Source organism: Acinonyx jubatus, chromosome B1 (assembly GCF_027475565.1).
Source record: "Acinonyx jubatus isolate Ajub_Pintada_27869175 chromosome B1, VMU_Ajub_asm_v1.0, whole genome shotgun sequence".
In the NCBI taxonomy this organism is placed as follows: Eukaryota; Metazoa; Chordata; class Mammalia; order Carnivora; family Felidae; genus Acinonyx; species Acinonyx jubatus.
In genome coordinates, this window is record NC_069382.1 from 168,274,694 (window position 1) to 168,295,718 (window position 21,025).

General features: G+C 43.8%; 1 long non-coding RNA gene across 1 annotated transcript in view; it reads right to left on the reverse strand.

Annotated features, from left to right (window-relative positions):
• LOC113602523 (uncharacterized) overlaps positions 1–5,452 on the reverse strand; it is a 28,873-nt gene extending 23,421 nt beyond the window's left edge. Inside the window, exon 1 of the long non-coding RNA XR_008296349.1 lies at positions 409–5,452. This is a non-coding gene — a long non-coding RNA (uncharacterized LOC113602523). The remainder of the gene's footprint in view (positions 1–408) is intronic.
• Between the last annotated feature and the right edge of the window lie 15,573 nt (positions 5,453–21,025).

The window sequence follows — 21,025 nt, forward strand, 5'->3', positions numbered from 1 at the left end:
ATGCTGTTAGAAAATATTTTACCTCTAAATGAAAATAAAGATGAACTGCCTCTCTGAGGAGGCAGAAGTTAAGTGATAATAGAAAGAAAAGAAAAGTTGGTATAATTTTGTGTGAGGTTCGGTGACATTCAGTGTCCCAGAACAGTGCTTTGGGAATCATCTTCCCTTTTGATCTTGCGGTATGAATGGACATAGAGGCCAACTATCTAAAGAATCACCCGGGTACATGGGGCAGAACAAAAGAATCTGCCAGGAAGGGGAAAAGCACACATATACAAATAAGCAGAAACATTAACTCCAGTCTGGCTAACTATTAAGTTATAATTTCTTCTCCACTCCATAGCATACCAACCAATCACTCAGCAAGGTAAAAAGCGTAGTAAAATTTATTTTTCAGATTTATCTCACCTTGCTGCCAGCTCAGCCCTCCCGATACACATCTGCCAACTGCCTCTTCCACGACCCCTTCTCCCTCAGGGACCAGGGAGTTGTGCTCATCTTGATTTCTTCTGTAAGCTGTGGGGCCTTAGGATGATCCGATGCAGGTATATAGTCTTCTCAACATCTCTCTCTTCCACTTTCTTTTCTTGCTTTCCTGCATCCATCTTCTGCATCCTCCTCACCCAGATACTTCCATCCCTGGCAGTTCGTCTGTGATCTCACTTGCCTCCTCCTTCTGATTAGGCCAGTCTTCGAGCATCCATGAGGCTGCATGATATGGAATGAACGTAGATCACCAGAATGTCAAAATCCTGGCTTTTTACCTCCTAGCTGTGTGATCTTTGTCCAGTTACTTAACATACCTGCTTCAAGAAACCAGCAGCTATAATACTACCTCGGAGGAATTTTGAGACGGTGGAATGAGAAAATGTACGTCACGATTATGGCACATTTTTTTTTTAATTTTTTTTCAACGTTTATTTATTTTTTGGGACAGAGAGAGACAGAGCATGAATGGGGGAGGGGCAGAGAGAGAGGGAGACACAGAATCGGAAACAGGTTCCAGGCTCTGAGCCATCAGCCCAGAGCCTGACGCGGGGCTTGAACTCACGGACCGCGAGATCGTGACCTGGCTGAAGTCGGACGCTTAACCGACTGCACCACCCAGGCGCCCCACGATTATGGCACATTGAACAGCACGTTTTTTTCTTGTATTCCCCCAAATAGTCCCGGTTTAATGGATTCTTTGTCACAGGTTACACTAAATAGTCTAGCACGATTATTACTCAGGTTTCATTCAATGTTTTCATTCATCATTCTAGGGAACACAGTAACATTCATTTTTGGCACCTGCCTCTGGGGAGGTAGTGACATCTTTTTTTGGTCATAGATCAATTTCCATAACTGGCCCTTTACCTTCACATAGTGCAGCAGGCTCTGCTCAGTTTGCAACTGTGAAAATCCTCAATGGTTTCACGCTTAGCCCTGGGAAACCTCTGATGGCCCCTTGGGAGCCAGAACAGTACCAAAGGAGAAGTTTCTACTTCTCTTCTGCTCACAGGGCACTGCCCAGAAAAGGTGGGAGGGCTGCCTGCTCAAGTGTGGCCTTCAAAGACAAGGTGGAGATGAAAAAGAAGTGAGAATGTGGCACAGTAGCCTGTGAACCCGCGACATGTAGCTGTGGGGGAAACAGTGGCCCCGAAGGAGCCATTTGCACAAACCAGTTCACGACCGGAAAATGGAACCACCTGCAAACAGAGCCTGTTGAGACAGGGACAGGGTTTTCCGTACTGCTTTTACCCTAGAGAGGATTATGCCTCATCTCAGCTCTCAGTGCAATTTGTTTTGATGCTGCTCACACAGGTTCCTTTTAGGAGGAAAAAATTGCAAAATCACTAATTTTCTTTTCCTTTACACCTCAGTTCCAATTAAGTCTGAGGCCAGACTCAATTGCAAATGGGTATGTATTAGTTAAGATACAGTTAAGGCTGCTGTGTAAAAGGGACACGAAAGTGGAATTTTATTTTTCTGGTGTAACAGTCTGAGCACAAGCTTTTCAGAGCTGGTACATGTGCTTTGGTGTTGGACCCCCCGTTTCCTCCTATCTTTTTGCTTTGCTGTTCTCAATATATATGGCTTCCATCTTGTGGTGTCAGATGGCTGCTCTGGCTCCCACCATCACATCCGCATTCCAGCTGTGGCAAGAAGAAGGAAAGAAAGAAGGGAGGGCACCTTGCTTTTTTGTAAAAGAAGTCTGGGGGGCGCCTGGGTGGCTCAGTCGGTTGAGCGTCCGACTTCAGCTCAGGTCATGATCTCGTGGTTCGCGAGTTGCAGCCCCACGTCGTCTCTGTGCTGACAGCTCAGAGCCTGGAGCCTGTTTCAGATTCTGTGTCTCCCTCTCTCTCTCTGACCCTCCCCCGTTCATGCTCTCTCTCTGTCTCAAAAATAAATAAAAACGTTAAAAAAAATAATAAAAATAAAAGAAGTCTGGAAGTTCCAAACATCAATTCTGCTTTCGTACCATTCGCCAGAACTTAGCAACATGAGCACACTAGCTGCAAGCTGCAAGGGAGACTGGGAAATGTAGTCCTAGCTGGGCACCCGTGAGTCCAGCTAAAACATTGCTACAGAAGAAGGGTAGAATGTGATATGGGGGCACACTTACCACTCTGCCCAAAGGACCAAGCCGGTGTATAAATAAGTGAAGCCTGCTGGGTGTAAGGACGTCTGCATATTTTATGCGGGTAGTGAAGCCTACAGGTGGAGCAAACAGGAAAGCCCCGCTTTGAGGGGCAGTTGACCTCACCCTACATCATATTGTCATGCTGAAATTCAGGCTCAATGTTCCAGATCTTCTGGCTTTTGAGACCAAAAATAATTTTTTTTAATATGATATCTCCCAATTTTAAAATGTTGGTTCAATAATATTTTTAACATTGTATGAGCTGAACATACCTGTAGATTGACATTTGGGCCCCTGGGTTAGATTCAATTTGCATGAAAATATCAACTGTGCTTAACTCTCTGACTGAAATGCTAAACCTTAGAAACCCAAAATTAGAGCTAAAAGGCAAATAGGGTTAGTAAAAAAAAAATGTGACCAAGACAAACTCTTCAAAAGTAAATAATTTCTTGGTTTGTTAGCTGGGCATTGAAACAAAAAAATCATAAGTTGGCCATGAGTTTCTTTCATCCTTCAAATATCATATTTCACTTTTAGGTGTGAAGTAATTTCAATCTCTATCTGGTTTGCAATGACCGGGTACTTAACTAGATAAATGAATTGGAGGAAACTCTCAGGTTGCATTTTTCACATGCAAGATGGAAATGATAGGCATAGCAGCCATGAATGTGCCACTCAGATATCCTCTGGTGGGGCGGCCCTTCTAGATCTGCCACCACGTCCACATGAAGACCACATTTCCCGTGAGCTTCTCCCAACCAATGACAGAGTGCAGCAAAGGGATGTCTTTGGCTTGACTTTGGTCGACTTTGGCTCCCAGACTCCTCAGTGGCTTGTCACTGTACTGCAGTCTGAGGCTTCTCCAACCCTAGCCTCCTTCCTGTTACAGGTGTTAGGACTTCTCTTCCCTTTCCCCTGCTCTCTGGTCCTTTCTCCTTCACGGGTTTTCCCCTTCGTAAGTCCTGTGCTCATCTAATCCCACTTTGACATCTGCTTCAAAGCAGACACGAACTAACACATGATGCTAATGATAACAGAAATTACGGGAGTGGTTATACCTCACTGTGTTAGGTGCCAGGCACGGCGCTTACATGGCGTGTAAGGGGGCAGGGGGGTGAGGGGAGGGGCAGACGGGTGAAGGGTAATAAGAGGTACAAACTTCCAGAAAAAATAATAATGGCTAACCTTATTGAGTATGTTCTAGGACCATGCATTACACATGCAAGCTTACGTACGTTGTCTTCACAAAAATCCCAAGGTGGGTCGTGAACGGCCATTCTCCTGATTTTGCAGATGTGGAACGAAGTTAAATCACTTGCTCTGGGTCAAGTATCCAGTGGTAGATGGCGATTTAAACCCACGTCCGTTCATCTGACTCCAAAGCCCAGTTGTTCACATGTCAGGTATTTGGGTATTCCCTCCCAATTTCTCTCATAGCAGAAGATCACCATATACTACCCTCATGACTTACATGATTGATGAATAGCACCTGTGCAATTATTTACTTCATATCTTTCTTTACCATTTTAAAAACTTGAGGATATTTATTTCAAAAGAATAAATGGCAAACAGCTATCCCTGCCGAAAATGAATCCTAAAAATAATCACAGTATAAATGAAACAATAATGTCAAATTTGAGCTAGACAACATAGCATTTAAGTAGACACCACATCTAACTAAGGACTCAAAATCTGAGATCTGCGCTCATTTTGTTGTTGCTGGGGTTTTTTAAGGGTAGATTAGTGTTAGATGGTAAAGAAATACTGGCATCAAATGAAGATTTTTTTTTTCTTGACAAAACCAGGAAGATTGGAAAAACTAAAAAGGGACTGATTTTCCCAGTCCGTGACTCAATGCTCTTTGATGCTGCATCCGCATCTCTGTAAAATCCTCTTGGGTGGTAGGATTTGGGAAATGATGATCGACAGAATGTGGAAAATGCTCATCTGGATGAGAAAAGCAATTTTATACTATGGTCCTGTGCCCCTAAAAGAAAAGAAAATCAATTCCGTTACTCGTTAGCCTCCGCAGGTTCTCAGGGCTCACGATTATACCCTCTGGTTTATCTGGAGGGTGCGATTTTTCAAAAGTGAAACAAACCGGAGCCTGCAGCATGAGTGAACCCCGCTTTTTGGGCAGGTGTATCCGGTAGAGAAACAAAACACCAGTCTGTGGTTAGGCTGTCTAGTGTGCTGGAATTCAACACATTCACAAATCAGCCTGCCTGGGAGGGGCCCGAACCACACGGAGCGAGAACACGGGGCCTGTGTAAAAACCTCCCAGCCTCTCTGGGTACAGAAGACAGCACTGGCCCAGAGCTGAGCCACGTGGACGGTAAAGGGCAGGCCGCAACCCTTGCCACCTCGAGTGGGGCCTTCCAGCCACAGCCCCCGTGTCACTCATGGATGGAGTCGTGTTGCAGAGGGACCATGTCACTTTCCTGCAGCGCAAGCCCTCACCAAGAGAGCATTCCCCACCCCCCAGAGTTTAACGCATACACACTAGCATCTGGCCACACTGTGAACTGGACAGAGCTTTGAACACAGCAAGGAGACGGACAGGGCTTGCCACCAGGCCTCCTTTTGGACTCTGAGTTCCTGGATCACTTTTTGCTAGGTGTCATTTGTATTTGGTTTGGTAACTGGCAAATTTAGTTGGACCTGGAAGTAGAGAAAAGACTGGGACGCCACCGTAGAGAAGTGTTTCAGGCCCTCTGTTCATCGTCACAGAATCCCAGCCTTGTACCCGTTCTGCAGATGGGAACAGAGTCACTAGAAACTGAAATGAGTGGCTTGAATGCTGAGGTTGGACAGTGGGTCTGTGGCAGATTCCTCATTCTGTGCTTTGTTAGCACAGAATTAATTAATTCCCATCCTAGAAGACAAAGTAGAGGACGGGGAGGAGGAATAAGTAACATTGCTGAATGCGAAACCCTTAAATGCCTCCTCCTATTAAATGCTAAAACCCCTATGGGGTGTGTGTGTGTGTGTGTGTGTGTGTGTATGCATATATATTCCCCTCTCTACCAAAGAGAAAATTAGAAACACAGAGGTTAATTGCCAAAGATTACCCAAATCTGACCACTGTTTTCTGTAAAGTAAGGATAAGAATCGTGTTTATCATTTAAGGTTGGAAAAGCAGTTAAATGAGGTTATTCAGGTAACATGCTTTGCATAGTGCCCAGCATACAGGAAGAGCTCAATAAATGTTGAGTATTATTAGCAACATAATTGTGGCCCAAAGGATTGATCCACTTCCTCTTTACTTCTGTAATGGCTATCCTCTTTCCAGTTACTACCTACCGTTTACCTAAGCAGAGCCTTCCATTTCATGCAAATCACTCCATGCAGCTGTTCTGGGGAGGGGAAATTCACAAAACAGAGAAGAACACGTCCATCCTCCTCATACAGGATTTCCCCTTTCGAGCTGCTTGCAAGGGATCATGGCAGGCCCACCAAGCACTTCCAGAACCATGTAGGATTTTTTAAAAATTTTTTTATGTTTATTTATTTTTGAGAGAGAGAGGGAGACAGTACGAGCAGGGGAGGGGCAGAGAGAGAGAGACACAGAATCTGAAACAGGCTCCAGGCTCTGAGCTGTCAGCACAGAGCCCAACACGGGGCGCGAACTCACAGACCGCGAGATCATGACCTGAGCCCAAGTGGGACACTTAACCAACTGAGCCACCCAGGCATCCTCCATCAAGGATTTTTATTGATTAATTAATTAATTAATTGATTAATTTTATTTTTTTCCCCATCAAGGATTTTTTGAAGGCAGTGACAAAATCCAGGAGAAAGATGGCATCACAGAGCCGTTTGTCAGAAGAGGTAATGTACCCAAATGGGGGCCACTGCAAACAAGATGCCCATGATCTATGTGTGCCCAGGACATTTCAGAGAATGAGTTCACTGTGCGGAGCGAACTGAGGAATGACCACTCCTTGATGAGAACCATAAAATTTGCAAAATGTTTTAAAACACGTCTGTGAATTCTTTGACACCCCTCTCACATCAAGAGGTGGAGGCTAATCCCCTTACCCTTGAATATGGGCTGGACCCAGTGACACTATGTGACTTCCAGGGCTGTGTTATAAAGGGTGTTTTGGCCTGGCTCTCTGTCGGGGTGCTTGCTCTTCAAACCCAGCTGTCATGGCAGGAGGAAGCCCAGTGACAATGGAGAGGACAGGTACAGGTGTTGTGGTCCTCAGCTCCAGTTGAAGTCCCAGAGAACAAACAGCCTTTGAGATGACTTCAGCCCCAGTCACCATCCATCTGCAAACTGGTGAGAGGCTCCAAGTGAGAACGACCTCCTGAGCCCAGGGAACAAGTAACGATTGTTGTGTTATGCCACTGAGTTTGGAGTGATTCGTTACACTGCAATAAATAACGGGACACTACAATATATTTCACAGAGTTCTGCCTCTGGGTCACTGTTGGCTACTGTGAGCTTTATGTTCCTATTGATTTTAGTTTCTTAGAAACTATTAGTTTAGCACTTATTTTCATGATGCACAATACTTTGGGTTAGGTACTTATTAAATAGTTTCACAATCCACAGTAATCATTCTTATCCATTTATTTCAAAATAACTCTGTAATAAGAACTAGAAATATGGTCACTTTATATGTTCTCCTGAGGGAGAAGCAGGTAGGAAGCCTTTCCTTGGAATAAACTTGAGAAGAGTTTTTTTTTTTTTTTTTAGCTCACTAAGCCATCAAAAGTGGGGAAGCTTTAGAATGAATTGATCCTTGAAGCCCTCTTTGAAGCAGGACTGGAGCCAACAGAGAATCAGAGCCCTGATCCCTAGGTAGCCCCAGCAGGTCGAGCTGTGAAATAATAATGCAGAGGTTTTCTGCAAACCATCAGCCACTGTTGAGTGTTTTCTAGGAGTTACTTTGTTGTCTACACCTGTGGATATAAAACTTCCAACCCTCAGCACCTACAACATAAATGGGTATCTATATAAATATTAATACATATAAACATAAGCCCATATACACACAGGGCCACACTATTTTACCCATTATGTATCTTGAACAAATTACTTAACCTCACTATCTCAGTTTTTTCTGTCTAAAATGGAAATAATAATACTTTCCTCATAGGATTATTGAAAAGTAAATGACTAGAGTGAAGTATGCTCAATGAGTATTGGTTATTATAATAATCCATACATAAGCATAACACACATAGAAAAGAGATGGGAGAAATTGCACCGAAGAGTTACTGTAGTTATCTCTGGGCCGTAGGATTATGAATTCTTTTTATTTTCTTTTTTAAAGTTTATTTATTTATTTTGAGAGACAGAGAGCACAAGTGGGGGGAGGGGCAGAGAGAGAGGGAGAGACAGTATCCCAAGCAGGCTCCACACTGTCAGTGTAGAGCCCAGTGTGGGGCTCGAACTCATGAACCATGAGATCATGACCTGAGCTGAAGTCCGATGCTTTAACCCACTGAGCCGCCTAGGTGCCCCTTTATTTTCTTTCTTTTCGTCTTACATGTTTTGAAAACATCCTACGTTTCATTAGCTTTGCCATTAATTTTTTTCAAAACATCATTTCAATAGAAACTATTTTTTTAAATGAAGGTGGTTACTAGATGATAGGATTATGGATAACTTTTTTAATGTTTTAAATTTATTTTCAGTGTTTCAATTTTCACAAATTGACTTAGTGGAATTTTTAGGTCTAGGCACATGAGGGTGGAGTATGTATTCAGGCTCAGCCATGTGGTACAGACTCAAGGTGTCATAGAGCTTTGGTAGACTGTTAGATGGAGATCATCAGAGATTTCTTCAGTCATGGCCAGCTTCTCGGGGATGGTGGAGCTCAAGGTAGAAACAGGAGAATGGGGCCCTTTTCCAGAGGACCAGTTCTACACTGGTCAAACTACACACACACACACACACACACACACACACACACACACACACTGTTTTGAGCTCCAACTACACCAGGTGCTGAAGGAAACAATCCCTGTTTTCAAGAGTTTATTGACTAATGGGGGAAGTATACACATAAACAAGTAATCTTTCAATTTAACACCACAAACACTAACATAGCTACAAGCACAGGTTTTGCTGGAAACGCAGGAAAACACGTTAGCCCACCCTGGGGTTCAGATCAACTTGTTAGAAGTCAAGTTTCTTGAGCAAAGTCTTGAGGAATGTCTTAATTCATGCTGCTATAGCAAAACACCACAGACTGGGTGGCTTGAACAACAGATATTTATATTTCACGGTTCTGAAAACTGGGAAGTCCAAGGCTAAGGTGTCAGCAGATTCAGTGTCCCGGGAGAGCCCCTCTTCCTGGCTTGCACACAGCTGCCTTCTCCCCACCAAGGAGAGAGAGAGGGCTCTGGTCTGTTTCTCTTCTAAGGGCTCTAATCCCATCACTGGGGGCTCTACCCTCATGACCTCATCTAAAGCTAATCGATTCCCAAAGGCCCCACTTCCAAATACACTGAGGATTATGGCTTTAGGTATATGAATTTGGAGGGAACGGCAACATTCTGTAGCAAGGAAAGAGTCAATCCCAGAGATAGAAAGATGGTGTTCCCAGAGGCAGGAACAGCATAAACAAACAAGGAAAGTGTCAAAGGACATTGGTATGTGCAATAAACTACAAGCAGTTTGGTATTACCAAATAAATACTCTTTTTTTTAAGTGTTTATTTGCTTTTGATACAGACAGAGAGCAAGCAGGAGAGGGGCAGAGAGAAGGAGACAGAGAATCTGAAGCAGGCTCACCACTGACAGCAGCCAGCCCAATGTGGAGTTCGAACTCACCAACCAGGAGATCACGACCTGAGCCGAAGTCAGATGCTCAACTGACTGAGCCACTCAGGCACCTCAATAAGTACTCTTCAAACTCTCCCTGCCCCACCTCACACACAGATCCTTTCTTTAAAAAAAAAAAAAAAAATCATACGTGGGAGCCCAGGAGATAAAATAGACAAAATTAGGTTGGTTGTGTAGGGCCTGTGATGGATACCTCTCCCCAGAGGTGGTCCCTGAAGCATGTTCTCATAAGGCCTAAGGCTCCAAGGGGGTGGGAGATAGGGCTGGAGATCCTGTAGCAGAGACAGAGAGTGTGACTCTGTTAGAGGAACTGGTTGGGACCAGATCTCCGATGGCCCGATTTACTCAGCCTTTGTAGGAATGCAGTGTGACACCGCTGAGGGTTTTTCCTCTGAGGAGTGTGTGTTCAGAGTTGTACTTTGGAAAAGAGAGTGGCATTATATGAAGGAAGTGCCTTAATCTGGAGGCAAGGTCATAAAGGCTTGAACTAAGACAGAGGCCATGGCAAGAGGAAGGTAGTCATTGGAGAACTTCACCAATACTATTTTTCAGGAGATTGTTTTCCCCTGGGAGGTCTCATAGAAGGAGGTTTGGCTGTCTAATGTGGATGTCAGCCCCTATTAGCAATCTCATGGCCCATCATTCATACCAGCCTCTTTCCAGCAGCCATTTGCCCATGTGATGCCAATAGCCCAGCTGAAAAGATTCCTGTTTTGAACACAAGGACCAAGAGGTATGTAGCTGTAGTGGTGAATTTTGTGTCAACTTGGGCAGGCCAGTATCTAGAGGCACCCAGATATTTACTCAAACACTAGTCTGGATGTTTCTGTGAGGTATTTTTCAGATGAGATTAACTTTTAAATCAGTGGACTTGAGGGGCGCCTGGGTGGCGCAGTCGGTTAAGCGTCCGACTTCAGCCAGGTCACGATCTCACGGTCCGTGAGTTCAAGCCCCGCGTCGGGCTCTGGGCTGATGGCTCGGAGCCTGGAGCCTGTTTCCGATTCTGTGTCTCCCTCTCTCTCTGCCCCTCCCCCGTTCATGCTCTGTCTCTCTCTGTCCCCAAAATAAATAAACGTTGAAAAAAAAAATTTAAAAAAATAAATCAGTGGACTTGAGGAAAACATTACCCCTCATAACGTGGTGGGCCTCATACAATCAGTTGAGGGCCTTAGAGAAAGAAGAGTGACTCCCCCAAGGAAGAGGGAGTTCTGCCTGTAGTTTGCCACTTCTTCCTGGAACCTCAACCTACCTGCCCATACTGTAGATTTTGGACTTGCCAGACTCGACAATTGCACGAGCCAATTCCTTAAAATAAATCTCTCTCCATATCCATATCCATATCCATATCCATATCCATATCCGTATCTATCTATCTATCTATCTATTAATCTATCTATCTCCATTGGTTCTATTTCTCGGAAGAACCCTGACAAATACAGTGGCTTACCCCATTGTCCAGATGGAGGCAGGAACAAAATGCTGATGTGTAACCTTTTACCAGTTCAGCTTCACCACCCTTCCTTCCACAATAGTGAGTTTGGAAGGTGGAGCAAGTCATGCTCTTACTCAATGTTCCTAAAGCAGAGCTCTGATCACATCACCAGCCTGCTTAAAATCTTTGTAGCTTTCCAATAAAGCCCCAATTACATGGTCTAATGGTCAGAGGTCTCTGTGCCCTAGATTCAATCTCCATTCCTTGTCTTACCTCTCATGCTCGACAAGTTGATTATAATGCACCAGAATTCACTCATTTCCTCCTAATAAGATTGTACATCCACGTCCTTTTTCTTATGACTTGTAGTCCCCCCCCACAGGAGGAATACAGATTCTTGCTCCACTTACTTTTGGGTTTGTCCACATAACTGGTTTTGCCCAATGAAATGTAATCAGACATGACAAATACCCATCCTGGCAGGAACTTTAAATGCTTGTGTGATTTGGCTGAACTGAGGGTAAGTAGCCCCTAGGAAGGTGGGGAAGAAGAGTGTGAAACTCTCTCACGAAGATTGTTTTGCTTTTCAAGTAATAACAGCTGCTCCTTCTAAAACTTTGTTGGAAGTCCAGATTTTACACTCTGATGTAGTGTGACATTGTTTTATTTTAAGCTTGGGAAGTCTATGTTTCTTGAAGGTTTGTAAAGTCACTTATGATTTGGGATGTTTACATTATAGACCAATAGATTTCTTTGCATCTTCACTCAGTGTTTTTGGGGAAAATCCCTTAAAATGATGTCTTGTTTTATTTTTACTGTGTAGCAGGGTAGGAAAAAATATCTTAACACAGGACACCAACTCCCAATTTGAATATATAATGTCTTTGCTTAGGGCAATAGTTTCATAGGTCATTTAGGATGGAAAGGGAGACCCAGAGACATGGGAGAACAGGTGGGGGGGGGGAAATGAGATAGCAAAAATGTTCTGCTTTAGAAATAAATAAGAAGGGGGGGAAATGGAGGAGGCAGAGAGAGAAAGAGATTAGAGATTAAAGGATAGTGGAAAGAAAGAAGAGCGAGAAGGAGATTAAGCAAAAATCAAGAGGCTGGAACCCAGATTGGCTGAAGCAGAGACCTCCAGTCTCCAAAAACCTGTTCTCCATTTCTTGCGTAGTAATAGAGTTCCAGCTGGGCAGTTGACAGCCTGTTAGAGACTACATTTCCCAGGCTCCATTTGCAGCGAGTATGATCACATGACTATGTCTTGCCAATGAAATGAGAAGCAAGCACTTGCTTACAAAGAAATCCTTAGCCTCCATTTCCTCTTCTTCTCTGTGTCCAATGGGCTACTTGTGGATGTGGTTTAACTCAGCTTTGACCATGCAGATGAGGACACAGCCATCCCCAGGGCGTTAGCAAAGCAACAAGATAGAAGGCACTCTGGTTGGAGTGACAGTAGAGAGCAAAGATGCCCTTCATCCTGGACTGTTCTTCCTCTGGGCTAAAGGAAGAATCTCATCGTTTCAGCAGCTAAGCCTAAACCTTAACTGATACATTGGCAAAATCACTAGGGGACTTAAAAAAAAATCACTAGGGCACTTTTGAAAAATAGAGATAACTATTATTCAGTTTTTTTAATTTGCATTTTTCTGTGTTCTAAACCCTCCATCTTTTGACTTTTGGCAAAATGTGTTACACACTCACTGTGTGAGTAAGAGACTTGGTAGAAATCATGGAGAGTAACCAGGTCCCATAGCTGAGTGACAGAGCACAGACAAGAGCGAGAACATCTACAAGATGGTCCACAGACTGAAATAACCCCACAGAAGTAGGAGCTCTGAGCTAAAGATCAACATAAAAATGTAAGCTCATCTGAACTCACAGACATCTCAGGGAGGATATGGATATGGATATGAATATGGATATGGAATGGAAGGATGTTTCAGTGCAATCTAGATCTTGGGGGCCAGGATAATTCCAGTGAACACCTGGACCAAAACAGTGATTGATCCAAGAAGGCAGGAATATGTAGTGATTAAGAATATAGATTATAGGGGCGCTTGGGTGGCTCAGTTGGTTAAGCCTCCAACTCTTGATTTCAGTTCAGATCATGATTTCATGGTTCGTGGGATCAAGCCCCACACGGGGCTCTATGCCCCTCTCCTGCTAGTGCTTATGCTTTCTCCCTCTCTCAAAATAAATAAATAATCATTTTTTTTAAAAAAAGGAATATAGATTCTAGAGTCTGGCATCATGTACTCCAATTTTTTTAATTTAATTCATTTTTTTTAGAGAGAGAGGGAGTGGAGGAAGGACAGAGAGAATCTTTAGCAGGCTTCACATCCAGTGCAGAGCCCCATGTGGGACTTGATCTCACAACCATTAGATCATGATCTGAACTGAAATCAAGAGTTGGAGGCTTAACCAACTGAGCCATCCAGGCGCTCCATGTGTTCCAGTTTGTACTCTACCATCTACAACTATATGACTTGACAGAAGTTACTTATAGTAATAACTACCTCATAGTGTTATCATAGGGAATTAAAAGGAATATTGCATATAAAGCATGCAGCAGATTGTGTGACATATGATGAGTAGTCAATACATACTAACTTTTATTATTAATATTTTTTTTCACAATATTAATATAAGACTCTAACTATTATTCAAGTCTGACAGGCAAAGCATTAACCTTGAGACTCCTTTGGCAAAGTCACAGGCTCAAATGTTTCGGACTTGACCTGAGGAAAGTGGGTGGGAGAAGGGTGTCCCTCCAGCATTCAAGGTGTGTAGCACCAAGTATCAGTAGCTCCATCGTTCAGATGAGAAAACAGAGAAGTTGAGAACAGTGCCTCGTTTGAGTTCAAAGGCATTTTAGCAAAGCCCAGGCTGAGAAAATAAGAACACTTTTCTTGTAGTTTCAGCTCCCCTGGAGCCTGCCCTGTACCCCCTCTTCCTTCCCACTGTGTCCCCCTTGCAGAAAGCCACCTACCATCACTCAGGAGCTCAGGCAGGAAAGCCACAGTCGTTCTGTACTTCCTGTTTTCCCTCACCCCCTACTTCTAATCAGTACTCACAGGGTGTCTGTTTTGTCTCCGGAATTGCTCTCAAATCCATCCACTTCTTTCTACTGGCTCTGCCACCAGCCTACTTCCCACTCACCACAGCTTCTTCAGTGCTGTCCACACTTGCTCTCTTCCTTTTCCTCTCCTCTCGGCAGCCATAGAGATTTTTAAAAACCCCAATATAATTACTCCTGTCCCTGCTTCCCGTTGGCTTCCCATTGCCCCAGGATGAGGTTCAACCAGCCTACCGTCTGTGTCAGCTTATAACACGCCTGCAGCTCTCTCAAAGCTCAAACCACCAGACAGTTTTTCTGTTTCTAGAGCAGAGCTCCCAACCTTTGAATGCTGTTTCTTCTGCCCAAGACAGTTTCCTTCTCCACCTCCCTTCATCTAACTCATTCACCAAAAAACATTTTTATCAGACTACTATATACCAAGCCCTGTCCTATGTCTTAGCGGTAAATAACATTTTTTGTACTATGAACCCTATCAGCAATCTGGTGAAACCTATGGGCCGCTTTCTCAGGCTAATGTTTTTTGGTTTTGTTTGTTTTGTTTGTTTTTAGGGATGATGACATTGTATTTAAATGTCACTTTATATCAATTGTTTCCTTATTTCACTTGGACCTCCCCACAAGCCTATGGTTAGATAAGGTAAATATTATTGTACCCCTTCTTTTCCCCAACATATTACAAACAAGGTTGAAAAGAATATTACAGTGAACACTGGTACAATAGGCAGAATATGCCCACCCCCAAAGATGTTTAGCCACTAGAACCTGTGAATATGCCATGTTATATGGCAGAAAGACTTTACAAACAGAATTAAGGACTTTCATATAGGCAGATTGTCCCTATGGGAAGATTATCCTGGATTATTCAGGTGAGTCTAATATAATCACATAGGCCCTTAACAGTGGAAGAGGAAGGAAGGCAGAAGAGTTAGAGAGGTAAATGGAAGAAGAGATTTGAAACCTGGAGGGACCTGACCCCCCACTGCTGGCTGTGAAGATGGAGAAGAGAGCTGTTACAGTTGAATTGTGTCCCAGGCTGACGCTTTTTAAATGCATAAAATAAATATGGAGGATTATAAAAGAAATTAAATGTATTGAAATGGTTACCAAAATCTTTTTAAATTGTGATATAGTAACATGTCTGTTTATTATTGCATTAAATAAAAAAATCTAGCAGTGGGCCTAAGTAATACTATAACTTCCTATTAGTGAGCAGCACAAATGACATTTCTTTTTTTCTAATTTTTTTAATGTCTATTTATATTTGAGAGAGAGAGAGAGAGAGAGAGAGAGAGAGAGCGTGTGCAAGTGGGGGAGGGGCAAAGAGAGACAGAGACAGAATCTGAAGCAGGCTCCAAGCTCTGAGCTGTCAGTACAGAGCTTGACGTCAGGCTCAAACTCACAAGACGTGAAATCGTGACCTGAGCCTAAGTCAGATGCTTAACCGACTGAGCCACCCAGGCACCCCACAAATTATATTTCAAGATATCTGCAAAAGGATAGTGTGTGACAAAGTCTCAAGTACAGTTCATACCACTGTGGTTTGTTGCTTACACTCACAGTGGAAGGAAATGCTAAATTTCAGTTAGGTGTTAGTGAAAATCAAGGTGTCATTTTTTTTCTATCCAAATTCATAGAGCGCAAATTCTATCCACAGACTCCAGAGGGTCCCCAAGATCAGGTTAAATCTGGGGGATATAGTAGGAAACACAGGAGCTTACGTTCTACTTGGGGGAGGTTTCAGATTGTTGTTGAATTGTTTAAAGACAATAAAATAATTTCAGATTATAATGAATTGTTTAAGAAAAATCAATAAAGTGATAGAGATTAACTAGCAATTAGGGTGGTTGATGAGAGTGATTGGAAAAGGCCTTCCTTTTCAGCTGAACCCCAAAGGAAGAAAAGCAGCTGATCTCATGAGAAGCCAGGGAAGAGTTCCACAAAGAGAGCAGACAGTGAGAGGCCGGCCGGCTCAGCAGCTAAGGGAGATGAAGGCAGAGAGGCATGCACACATCAGTCTTAAAGGCCAGCTTAGGAAGTCCTTGAGCCCCCGCTTCAATCCCTCCCTTGAAAATCAAGATGGCACTGAGACCAGCATCTGGGAGTTATTCCAGGAGCCCCTGAGATAACGTGAGTAGAAGGACCTGGTGGACCAGCACAACCTGGAAGCTTCCTACAGGCCCCACATTTTCTTACTCAATCCTGTGAGTGCCTGCAGTTGGGGTCCCCATTGCTCTGAGAGGTTGGTTAGATCATGTGCTCAAGGTCCCGTAGGTGGTTTATAATGAAGCTGGGATTCAGATGAAGCTATCCGACCTTTTTCTACCTTCTGTCTATGGAGAAAGCCTAAGTTCTTTCATAGCCACCTCCCCAGTGGCTCCCAGGATGCACCTGTCTGTGATCTTCCCCTACTCCCCCGCCCTTGCCAAGCAGCATCTCCCAGGAGGAGAAATTAAAAATCCAAATGCAGCAGCTAAAAGCTGCCAGACCTGAGGGAAGCCACTTAGCCCTAATTTCCTCACTGTTAAAACCAGCATAACCATGGCAACCCACTGCAGGGTTTTTATTAAAGAGTCTAACCGTGAAAATCAGCCTACGTCAATGTGAGGAAGAATGGTGCTTCATTCTCTCCATGCACCCATCAGCCACAGCAGCCTGGGTGCTAAAAGCATGCCCCCTGCCGAGGGGGTGCCCAACCCACTGGGGCTTCCCATCCTTTTGTAAGAGCAAAAGCCCCAATGAGCACTTCCCAAGAGAAGTTTCTCTCCCAAAGTAGATAAGGGTCCAAATAAGGGTCAGGCGTGTGCTGTATTCACCTTCCTAAACATCCCAAATGCAGCCTGGTAGCTAGCTGTCCGGTTTCAAGAAGGTGAGAAAAAAAGGGAGAGAATCAAGCAGAGAGAGAGTGAGGATTAAGTCAAACTTCCTCTGTTTTCATTCTCTTGTTTTCCTCTCTGTTTGGTCATTTCTCCAACAACTTGACCTCAGAGCCTTCCTCTCATGATGTGTCTTGAGATCTCTTTCTGCTCGGTGTTTTGGCCTAAAGTGCTTGGAAAACACGTTCTTCTTGCTTCATCCAGGTGTGTCAGGACAGTGGGAACCCTGTCCCCACCTGCTGCCTCTGGGACGAGAAAAGACATCAGCAGCTCTGTGCCCCAGTTTGTTTTTAAGGTCTTCATCCAATTCAGTGAGACCTTGCTGGACTGGGGAATGTTCCAGTGCCCTGTGGAGGACAAGTGCATTCCATGCACCTTGGGCAACCTAGTTTACACCAATAGGTGCATCTTCTCATCCCTTTTATTTCACTGTCATCAGCAAGCCAGGGAGTGCCCCAGAAATGACAGAGGTGAACTTTTTACTGAGTCTTCATATGGCCCACCCATGTACTAAGTTCATTACCTCATTTAAATTTAATTTCATTATGAGGTGGGTGCTATTATTATCTCATCCAGGACAGACAGCTGATATTAGAAAGTTTAATAACTTGGGGCGCCTGGGTGGCTCAATCGGTTAAGCGTCCTACTCTTGATCTCCGCTCAGGTCATGATCTCACGATTTTGTGAGTTCGAGCCCCACATCAGGCTCTGTGCTGACAGCATGGAGGCTGCCTGGGATTCTCTCTCACCTGTCTCTCTGCCCCTCCGCAAATTGTGCTGTACCCCCCCCAAATAAATATTTTTTAAAAAGGAAGTTTAATAGTTTGCCCAACGTCACTCAGGATTTTAAACTCAGATCATCTGACTCCATGGTTTTTACTTCCCCAGATATCGTTCCCTGGTCAAAGAATGGGACTAGATCATTACATGGTGATCAGACCAAAGTTTACTTTGGACCTAGCATTGATATGTCAACCCTAGATGACATGGGTAATGTTGTGTCATGGGGACTCTTACACATATACTGTAAAATGGTCACAGATACCTTGGTGAATGGAAAATATTAACTGCCCCTTAGCTTGCTACAGCACCTCATGGAAATGAAGGCTGTGACTGACTCATATGTACTGGAGATACCTAATGGTGGCAGCAGTCTCCTCTTTTGATGTGGCTTTCCTCTCAAACTTATCTTGCCAAACTGCTAGAGAGACATAAAATTCCTTTCATGGACTAGATTTCTACTCATCTTGGCTGCAGCACACAGGGAGGAGGGAAAGCAAAGAAAATTTCAAAAGAGAGCAAGTGGGTGAGTTTGTAGCTGTAGCTCACAAGGAAGCTGGGCTTCCCCAACCCGCACAACCTGACAATCTGCCTCTTATGTTCAACAGATGGAAAATATGTGATGAGTTGAATGGTTCCCCTCAAGCTGTCTTCACAACACAACAGACCCTGAGCCCTACCAGGAAAAAAAGAAACACTATGAAATAAGAAATTTGTCAGAGTTTGCTTTCTCGGCCTCTCACTGAGGACCTCAGGACCTGAAGTTTTCCTCAGCCTTGGGCCCTTGGCTGCTCACTTCCCTCTCTTGGCTTCCTGTTTCCCTCAGAGATGGCAGCTCCCCATTCCCAACTCCCACCCCAGGGCAGGGATGCAGCATCCCTTTCTGTTGTTTCCTCTGTACTCAGCACAGCACCCACCACCTAGTGGGCTCCCAGGACCCTTTTGGTGTGTAAACTCCTGAAATTCTGAGACCCAGAATGCAGCCTAAGGAGTCCTTTGAAATCAAACCCATTTTCTCCTGGGAAACATAGGCCCCCAACTTAAGAAAGTACAGGTGCTGTAATGTGGGAACAGAAGCTACAGTCTGATCAGAGAAGATGATATCGAGAGAGAGGTTCCTGAAAGAAAATGTAGGTGTCAAAATATAATGGGGAATTTTGTAATGTGATAGAATGTCTTGCTTCACATTATCAACACCAGCTTTTACTTGGGTTAAGAACATTTCTGTCTCCTTTGCTTAACTATGAGACATACACCCCCACTTAGGCACACTCAGACTCAAGCCTGAGTTCTGGGAGGCAGCGTGTCGAGGTCAGGTGCTCACAGCACTGTGTGTGCATGCATGTGTATGTGTACAGAAGGCTGTATGTATGCATATGTGTATACTCTAACCATAATCACAGCACTGTTGAGGCCGCTGAGGCTGTTCGACAATAAATAACATTTCTCTTCCATAACCAGGCTCTGAACAAAATTAAGAAATAAAGTAGAAGAGAAAGCCAGAGGCCAAGAGTTCACCTTCATTACTGATAAAGCTAGATAGGAAGACATAGGTTGATATGAGAGCTAAGTGGGCTTGCTTCCTGAAGCCCAGAATCAGGTATGTTTCCTATCCTTTCTCAGCGGTGCCCACCATGGGCAGGGGGTGAGAAAGGCCAGCATGGAAAGGCCTGCTCTGGCAGGACTTCTGGCATGAAATATCAGTGAAGAACATGCTGTCCTTGGTGAGGCCTGGCCCCAAAAGAATAGAGAGAGACCCGGAGTTACACTGATCAAGTTTTCTTCACAGGAAGGGAGCATCAGGAGTGGGCAAGAAGTGTTCCCCACTAAGAAGCATCTGTAGCTTTTTATCACAGGAGCTAAATGGTTTTTTACATTTTGTCTCCCACTCGGGACCATAAGCCCCTTAAGGGAAGGGATCATATTTGATTTATCTTCCTTTGTGGAAGCCTTATACTTAGAAGGCACACAAATGTTTGCTGATCGAATAAGGATCTGGAGTCCAAATAGCCCTATGTGCAAATTTCCTTTTCATCCAATTATTGTGGAACCTGAGCAGATTTCTTACCCAGAAGTTGCAAACTGATGGCCCACATACTACTATGTCTAACAGCTTAGACATGAGCTGTTTGGCCCATACAGTATTGGTCCACCAGTGTCTTAAAAGTTCATAAATTATAGTGAACAATACTTAAAACTCAGGAGATTTCATATAGACAGCTGGATTTCTGGCTTCTCCTAAAAACTTGGAAGACTTGATGTGGTAGATTGATTGCAAAAATGGCCTCAATTCTTCACCCCTCCTCTTGTCTACACACTTTTCAGTGTCACGTTTAGTTCTTCCCATAAAGAGCTGGAGTCTATATCCCCACACTTTTTCTCTGGATTAGCCTTGTGACTTACCTTGGTCATAGAATATAGCAGAAATGACAGTGTACCAGTTCTGAGTTTGGACCTAAAAGGACCTGTTTACTGCTTTTTCTTGGAAACCTGCTAAGACCACACGTGAACAAGCTTGGGCCAGCCTAGTGGAGTATGAGCAATCATACTGAACAAAGACAAGTTGCCTCAGTTGCTCCAGCCAAGACCCAAGAATGGAGACAGCCTATCCAAGGTCAGCAAAGCCAGCCCACAGCTTACCCTCCAGCTGACTGATATACATGAGTGACCCCAGCCAAGACTAGAAGAACCACCCACCTGATCCATAGATTGTGGACAATAATAAATGCTTATTATTTTAAGGTACAGAGTTTTGGAGTCCTTTGCTATGTAGCAATAGCTAACTGGTATACCCAGCCACATTGGGCCTGTTGTCCGTCACGGCAACATTTGACTGGGGTGAGCAAGCCCTTGAATGAAGCATGAGTTTTGCAGCTCCCCACCGTTCCTGCCACTGTTCTTTACTGTCTCTCTGACCCAGTAGCTGAGTGATAGATGACATTAATTATCATTCTTGAGGGGTTGTTTTTCCCATAATTGTGATAAGAGCAAACTAACATAGTTCCTACAATCATGACTATCAATAGAGATGGAGAGAGCTATATATTCTAAGCAAAATGAGAGAATAGAGAACAAAATATCCACCAACTCCATATATGAACCTCTCAGTGTAAGCCCTTCTTAACCCCTCTTGGCCTCTGTGTTCTCTGTTAAATGGAATTAAGTACTCTTGCCTCAGAGGATTCTTTAAGAATTGAGTTCAGTTTAGCAGAACAGTATAGTGGTTTAGTGCATAAACTCTGGAGCTATATCGCCAGGGTTTAAATCCCAGATTTCCCACTTACTAACTAAATCCTTGCATAGTGCCCAGATGGATGCAAAATACTTCTGACAGATACAGATAAAGCTACTTTAGTCCCTTTCCACTGTAAAAATTATGTCTAATCTGTACATTGTTCTAGAAAGTTCCTACCAAAGAAAGCCAATTATAAAGG